Source organism: Rattus norvegicus, chromosome 2 (genome assembly GCF_021556685.1).
Source record: "Rattus norvegicus strain SHRSP/BbbUtx chromosome 2, alternate assembly SHRSP_T2T, whole genome shotgun sequence".
NCBI lineage: Eukaryota > Metazoa > Chordata > Mammalia > Rodentia > Muridae > Rattus > Rattus norvegicus.
Genome location: NC_141535.1, coordinates 50899270 through 50907809, shown reverse-complemented (window position 1 = coordinate 50907809; position 8540 = coordinate 50899270). Strand labels below are relative to the sequence as shown.

General features: G+C 41.2%; 1 pseudogene; it reads left to right on the top strand.

The window, feature by feature from the left end:
• Nucleotides 1-1004: 1004 nt before the first annotated feature.
• Rnps1-ps4 (RNA binding protein with serine rich domain 1, pseudogene 4) lies at nucleotides 1005-1883 on the top strand (annotated as a pseudogene).
• The last annotated feature ends 6657 nt before the right edge of the window (nucleotides 1884-8540 follow it).

Below are 8540 nucleotides of genomic sequence, written 5' to 3'. Positions count from 1 at the left end.
TTGCAATTCAAACAATCTTAACTTTCAAACAATCTTGGAACCTTTAATTCTATGGAGACCCTTGAGGGTGCGTTAAATACGTTTACATTGTGAGATGACAATGAACCCCGGAGAGCCAGAGGTGGATTGTTATACTTTGAATTAAAAAAAAATGTTCTACTCAAGCTGGTATAGAATATGCTTGTCCCTAAATGCTTGCACTGCTTTGAAAAATGAAGAAAGCAGTAGAAACTGGATATCCCTGCAGGAGATCGGCCACTAGGGAAGGTCTCCTGGGTGTCTTGAGCCTCATCCCTTCTACATACTTACCTCCTTTGGGGAACTCTGAATTAAGAAAACAGAATTGAGGGGTTGGGGATTTAGCTCAGTGGTAGAGCGCTTGCCTAGCAAGCGCAAGGCCCTGGGTTCGGTCCCCAGCTCCGAAAAAAAAAAAAAAAAAGAAAAAAAAAAGAAAAAAGAAAACAGAATTGAATTGCCCTTGCTCCTGCCCACTGTGGTGTCCTGCTCAAGATCACAGAAGTGAATTTTCACTGAACCCTCTGAAACTGTGAACCATAATAGACTTTTCCATTTTGAAGCTCTTCTCTCAGGTGTTTTGACCAGTGATAGGAAAGTAAATAATCCAAAACTAACTCATGGGTATATTTTATCCATGGTGTCTGTCAGGTTTTTTTTAAATCATTTTTCTAAATCTAACATCAGAACTCTATAGACAACGTATTATAAAAATGCATTCTAATACACTGTGCTCTTCTTAGCAAAAGTGTTCTAGCAAGATAAACACAATACTCTTGCATATCCAAGTAATATACTACGTGATTACCTCTCATCAGAATGTATTAACCAGGGGTCTGAGAAGAGCGGAAGGAAGTGGCGGCCTTGGGAAGATGCTGCTCTTTGGTGCAAATTGCAATCGACTAGGGATAGGAATCGTTTCTCAGACTCAGATTAGAAGTGAGAATTCAGATAATGAGGCCGACATTGCTGCCTTGAAGAAGGGGAGAATGGATTAATCAGTAGTGAACAAGAAGAGCTTGCTAGGAATCAAAGAGAATAATTAAAAATCCAGCACTAGGGCTTCTCCTACGAAACGCAAGGACCGCTCTGATGAGAAGTACAAGGATGGATCTAAAGATAAAGGGGCCACAAAAGAGTCCAGCGAGAAGGACCGTGGCAGAGGTAAGACTCGGAAGAGACGCAATGCTTCAAGCGGAAGCAGCAGCACCTGATCTAGGTCCAACTCAACCTCCAGCTCGGGCTCTAGCACCAAACCAGCACAGGTTCAAGCACTGGCTCTAGCTCGTCCTCTGCATTCAGCCGCTCAGAAAGCTCCAGCGCATCTGGAAGCTCCAGATGTAGCAGCATTTCTGGCTCCCAAAGGCGGCGTTCCCGCTCCAAATCCAAACCACCTAAAAGAGATGAAACGGAGAAGAAAAGGCAGGGCCCTTCACCTAAACCCACCAAAGGGTACATTGGGAGGCTCGCCAGGAATGTGACCAAGGATCATATCACGGAAATTTTTTCTACTTACTGGGAAATTAAAATGATTGACATGCCTGTAGAAAGGATGCATCCTCATCGATCCAAAGACTGCATGTGTGGAATTTGAGACTCCAGATGAAAGCACTGAAACACATGGATGGAGGACAAATTGATGGCCAAGAGATCACTGCTACTGCTGTGTTGGCAACCTAGCCTCGGCCACCGCCTCGGCGGTTTAGCCCACCCAGGAGAAAACTTCCACCACCTCCCATGTGGTGTAGGTCACCCCCACGGATGAGTAGAAGGTCTCGATCGACAAGACGCAGGTCCCCTGTGCATAGGAGGTCTCAATCCCCGGCTGCCGCCTCCACAGGAGCCGATCCAGCTCCAACTCCTCCTGATGAGCAGGGACATTGATTCATCCCTCTGTAACATACTTTCCCCAGGCTCGGTTTTGTCCTTTTCAAGCCAAACGAGGATCTGTAAGGAAGGATCCCTTACCAGGGGAGGCTTTGAAGACAGCAGTTGAGATATTTCCTCTGTAGGAGGTTCTGGCTTGTAGAGAGAGGTACAGTTGATTCGGGACTGTTCCCAGAGAGGTACCCTGTAGTTTTCTGGCTAGAAAGTTCACCTCTTCAGTTCTTGACAGTCTGTTAGGTAGCGGAGCCAACAAGAACATATGGCAGCACACCGCTTTCCACAGACCTAGGACCAGTCAGACAACGTGGTCGAGCCCTTGCTGTTACTGTGCCGCACCGGTGGAAAGCACCAGGCCACTGTTCTATTAGGCCTGACCATGTACTCCTGCTGAGTACCCTTCAACTTCTAGGGCTAAAACCTTTGAAGGATTCCTCCATAAGTGATTGTCTTTTCTGCCCCTGTGTCTCTGTTACTTTCTAAAATTGGTGAGCCAGTTCTACAGTCCTCATGAAACCTGCCCCACCCCCATTGTCACCTGCCATTCATGGTGATGTCACAGGTTAACCTTGGCAATGTGTGCATTGCCTCTTTGCTTTTATTGTACAGTCAGTACTATAAAATTTGTTTTGAGTTTTATAACTTTGTAGCATTTTAGATAAGGTTGTGTTTGTACTTCTGTAGAGTGAAAGGACTGTTGAATAAACCTAGGAGTAGAATGAAAAAAAAAAGATACATTAACAATATCTGGACAGCTCATTTTTAAAAATAAGCAAACAATGAATAAAATTATCACGAAGTATTCATTGTACAAAGTCTTATTGACTTCTATACTATATGTATTAGCATAATTCATTAATTAGAAATACCAAACCAGTCACTGATTTACAGATTCAGTCACGGTTACCTAGGAAATTAAGGAAGGAGATGAGTAGTTGAGGGTCATATTATGTTGCATATTGAGATGCCGTCCTCAGGATAAAAGAAAAAAATTAAAATAAGGGAGAAAGGAGGAAGGGGTGGGAAGGAAAGGGTAAGGGAGAGGAGGGGAGGGGAGGAGAATGTTTTATATACGCCAACTTCCTAAAGGAGTGTCTACTCTGATCTACACATCTTAGTTACCATCAAAGATTTTCCTTGGCTGTTGGTGCAATCGACCCTCGAGGGTAATGCACAGGAATTCCTCCAGAAGAACATTCGCTAATGGCACAGAAACAAATCTCACTACTGAAAAGATGTAAATATGTTGAAGGGGCACAAACATTAGGCAAACGAAAGTCCATCAAGAGGCTAATTGAAGCATAAAGCAAAGGCTTCTGACAGAGAGCTGAGCAATTGCAGCACCATGGAGAAGATTAGTGTGTCCTAGAGCAGCCAGCAAGTAATTGTGCTTGTGTCCTCTCCTCTCCTCTCCTCTCTTCTCCTTCCCCCTTCCCTTCCTTCTTCTCCCTTCCCCTCTTGTTTTCTTTCCTTTCTCCTCCTTTTTTCTTCACTCCTGTCTTCCTCTCCCTTTCCCCACTTCTTCATGAGACAAAAAGAAATAGTATTTTTTACATGAGTCTCCATGTGACTAACATTCACCTTTATTCAAATAAAGTCATCCTCACCCTTTCAAACCATTACACTAAGTGTACCCAAACAATGCAATGTGAAGCCTACTAAAGTGTACCGTTATGAAAAAAATCACATATTCAATCTTTGCATTTTATTTTTCTATTTAAATATTCTATGATATGTTAAAACACATTTGTAAGACATTAATAATTTTAACTAGACTTCCCTCTGTATTCTCCTGTTGTCTAGTCACAGTCACACAATTCTTTTCGTTAGTAATATTCTGGAGTTTGTTGCTTATTCTCATTTATTTTCAAGATGTGGAGGTTTGAGGTAAGAGCCCTCAGGAGAAGCCACAGAAAAAGGTCAAGATATCAGCCAGGTAGAGGATCTGAAAACTGTGTGTCACCCTGGAAGTAGAATATCCTCTGAGCTCCTATGTGGGAAGCAAGAAGATGCTACAGACAGGGTATAAGAGTTTAAGTCAAGCACAGGCAGAAAGGACTGTCTCATCCTGGAGACTTTTCAAAATAGTGGTAAAGTCAAAAAATAAAATCATTCTGCCCTTGTTCTGTAAGAGTCCATGATTCATGAAAAAATGATAGCCCAGACTCAAATAGTACACAAGAGCAGAGCGTTTATTCTTCAGAGAACCTGCAGGCAGGGGTCTACCATACATCAGGAAGGAAGACAGATGTGTGGAGTTTGCAGGGTCAATTTAAAGCCTTTGAGGGTGGGAGTGAGTGATTTTTACCTTTCTTGCCTTTAATTGGTTGGCTTTATCTCCAGGGGTATGGGTGCCTTTGTGATTGGTTAAGGCTCTGGAGGTTTGGATGTCTTTTTCTGATTAACTGTATCTGGCTCAAGCTAGGTGAGGGGAGCAGCTTCTACAGCTCCTGATTGGCTGCCCATGAGGTTGGCCAGGCTAGGTGGTAGGTCAGCTTCCTGAATAGCTACCCGTGAGGGGTAGTTTTTCCTGGAATTGACTTGTTTTGGACTTTTCCAGCTCTGGGAAACAGAAACTTAGGCCTAGTCTCCCAAACTGCCAGTTTGCAGCCTGTCATGAAGTCAGCCTGGCTCTGTCCTCTCAGTTCTCCTTCTAACTCTTGTAGACTGGGATTTATATCCAGCTAATAGCCTTAGTACTTGTTGAGAATATTATCATTAGTCCATATGGCATCTCGAGGGTTAGCAGAGGAGCTAAAATGTGTGGCTTCTTATTGCTTGCCTTCAACTCTCAGCCAAGCTACTTCTACTTATTAGCTGAGCAACTCGTTTGGCTGCCCTGTGGTTTTTCTTTTTCTCCTACTGGTACAAGAACAGTTTCCATGTTGTGTGGTTGCTATGGGGACTAACGAGTCAATACACATCCTATTTATCTAAGAAATAAAACAAATAAAATGCAAAACTGTGTGGCATCAAAAATAAATAAAGAAACCAACTGTGCTTGGGGGTAAAGCAAAAGCTAAATGCAGCTCTGTGAGAGCAGTGGAGAAGGGAGCGACACCTGCAGCAGGCCCTGTTCACATACATCACGTCACCTTTTGAAGCCATCTTCCTCTACATCAGTTACACCTCTGTCAGACTGCATCACTGCAAAGAATGGGGGACTCAGTTTCAGCAGAAGTAATTTAGAAAACCATTGCCTCGTTCTTAGTACCAATATTGTAGAGGGATGTACATTAACAGAAATTTGAGAAAATTCTGGCAAACCTTATATCTGTGCCATCATTTGCAAACAGGGATCATGCAACATCCTTGCTGCCACTGTTGGGCTGTGTATGAGAAAACCACCCCGTGCTTTAGACCACTGAGTGACACCATGGCGTCTAAGCCTGGGTACAGTGCCTTTAAGAAGCTCTCATGATACCATTTCTCAGATCATGTCTTTGTCCTTGGATGACCCAAGACCACACACATGCACACATACAATACAATAACTGTCTACTGTGCTTTTTGATAGGTTAAAAAGTCATTCAGACATTCAAATAATTCTGCCTCATCTTAAAATGTTAACAGTATGGAATTTTATCGATAAATGTTAAATTCCTTTTCCAATTCCCACTTCACATCCCGCAGAGAAGTAGTTCTTACCTACAGATGTATTTTAATCACTGTTTCAACTTCTCAGATAGTATCATGTATTTTCTCTTATTTCGACATAACAGATACGTATTTTTAAAGTTGAAAAAAAAAAAAAAAAAGATGGCGTTGGCGCTAGTATAGTGTAAGCCTGACCTCCACTGGCTATCTGTGGAACTGCACAGTGGTTACCAGTTCAAAATTATTTTAAATTCAGTTTAGGAAAAACGGATGCTCAGGAAACTCGTGCTTGTGAAGTAAAAGATGAGTTATGTCTTCCTAACGAACATTTTTGCTTCCATTTTAAATAGCATCACTTTCTATTTGTGACTATTAAAAAAGATGATGATTCTAGTCTCTAAGAAATTTCAAAACATTTAGAATCAATATTATCTCTATTTCACTGCTATTGTGTTATAAAGTTTTTAATGTCGGTAACATGCAAAAATTCTTTAAATGTTTTTGTAAACCATTTAACTTTACCAAATTGATGTTTATGTTATGTATATATGGACATATTTGTAAATATGATGTGGTGTTTTAATATACACACCACAAAATGGACTAACCACAACAAAACTGATTAACGTATCTTCTCAGATATCGTCCTGGTTATGTTCATTGTCAGCTAGACATAAATCTAGTATTATCTGGGAAGAGAACTTCAGTTAAGGAATTGATTAGGTCCAATTAGCCTATAGGCATGCCTTTAATGGAGTCTCTTCATTATTTATTGGTGTAGGGAGCCCAGCCCACCATAGGCATCGCCATTCACTAGGTAGAGTGGTCCAGAACTACATAAGGGAGTGAGTGGAGCAGAAGCCTGCGTGTCAGCCAGCAAGCAGCAGCATCTGCGGTTCTTGCCACACTTCCTTGTCTGTGAAGTGAGTTCACTGGTCAGAGCGAAAGCTGTGTGGCCACAGATCTGTTTCCTCAGGCTATTGGAAGCACACACCCCCATACAGTGAAGGCCTTGGCCTGGGCATCAGACTCTAGATCTTACTCATCGTTCATAATTGAAATTGTGGGCCCTACAGCCTCATTTCTCTCACTCCTCCACACTCTGAGAACCACCTTTGTACTCCCTGCATCCAGTCATTCGACATTTTGGATTCCATGAGTCAGTTGAGACCATCAGTATTTCTACCTCCAATTTATGTTACGTGACGCAATGTCCTCCGGTTTCATCCATGCTGTTGCAGATGACATAGTTTCCATCTTTTTAAAAGAAGAGGAGGATCCGTGTGTACGTGGCTGCACAATTTCTTCATATTGTTCATCTGTCCACAGAAAGTGATCTTGCTTCTCCATGTTGGCTGCTGTGAACAATGCTAAGATGGACACAGGATAGCAGGCATATTTTTGAGATATTCATTCATTTATTGTTTTAAAATAATTAAATACCCATCAATAAATACTATCCCACCACATCCTTAGAAATCATAGCCACATCTAAGAATACTTTCTGTCAATGTGGCTGTTATGTTCAGCTTGCTACATTTTAATCATGATGGCCACAGGTCAGTTACTTTTACCTTGGTACTCATCATTATCTACATAGAATAGTTTCTGCCATATATTATCGTTTTATTCAGCTGGGTTGTAGTGGTGCACACCTCAGGAGGCCTAGGCAGGAAGATCTCCGAGCTGGAGGCCAGCCTGGTCTATAGAGTTCTAGGACAGCCAGGGTTACACAGAGAAACCCTGTCTTAAAAGAACAGGAAAAAAGTTTATCATTTCATTTCTCATTGATAACTCGAATATGCCTTAGTTTGATTAAGTATTCCCTTCTTGTTGATATGCTGGCTGTTTCCAATGCTACATAACTAAAAATCACACGGAAATTAATATTTTCATTATAGGTTCATCCAGTAAAATAATAGTCTTTGATAGTTGTGATTAAGAAAATACCTAAAATTAACTGGCCAGTGGTGGCACACCTTTAATCTCTGAATTCTGAAGTCAAAGACAGGCAGATCTCTGTACATTTGAGATCAACTTGGTCTACTCAGTTCCAGGACATAGAGAGTTTCAGAACAGGCAAAACTACATAAAGAGATCCAGTCTCAAATACATAGATAGATAGATAGATAGATAGATAGATAGATAGATAGATAGATAGATAGATATCGATAGATATAGAGGGAAGGAGGAAGGGAGGGAAGGAGGGGAGGAAAGAAGGAAACAGGAATACACAAATAGATATTCTTTGGGCATTTGAAAGTAACTGGCTTCAAATACTCAGCAAAGTTGTATGTGGTAGGGATTTATAGGGTTTCCAAATGCTCATTACTTATGTTCAATGTAATATGCTAGCTGAATCATAAAAAGAAAGGAAACACACTGGAAAATGCCATTTTTCTTTGAAGATGAGAGGTCTATATCTGCTTTATAATGTAAAACCAAAATGGATTTCACAGTAATAAAAGCTAAAGGAAGAGTTGACTTTAGAAAAAAATTCAGGTACTAGATAAAATTAAAGTGAGAAAGAAAAAATATGAACTCCATTTCTTTCATTCATTCCCTCCTGATACATTAATAAAATTATTTCAATATTAGTCTTGCTTCATGCTTTGATCTTCAGTGTGAGAAGTACACACATTAGAATTGCTGTATACTGACATGGCATTATCTGAGATTTACTCTATAAATCCTAACTAATCTACAAAAACAAAATGTGATTGTCTTAGGGTTTTACTGCCTCGAACAGACACCGTGACCAAAGCAAATCTTATAAAAATATTTAATTGGAACTGGCTTACAGGTTCAAATATTCAGTCCAGTACGATCAAGGTTAGAGTATGGCAGTATCCAGGCAGGCATGGCGTAGGAGTTGCTGAGAGTTCTACATCTTCATCTGAAGGCTGCTAGCAGAATACTGACTTTGAGGCATCTAGGGTGTGTCTTAAGCCCATGCCCACAGTGACAGACCTACTTCCACAAGGCCACACCTCTTAATAGTACCACTCCCTGGGCCAAACATACAGACCATCTCACTCCACTCC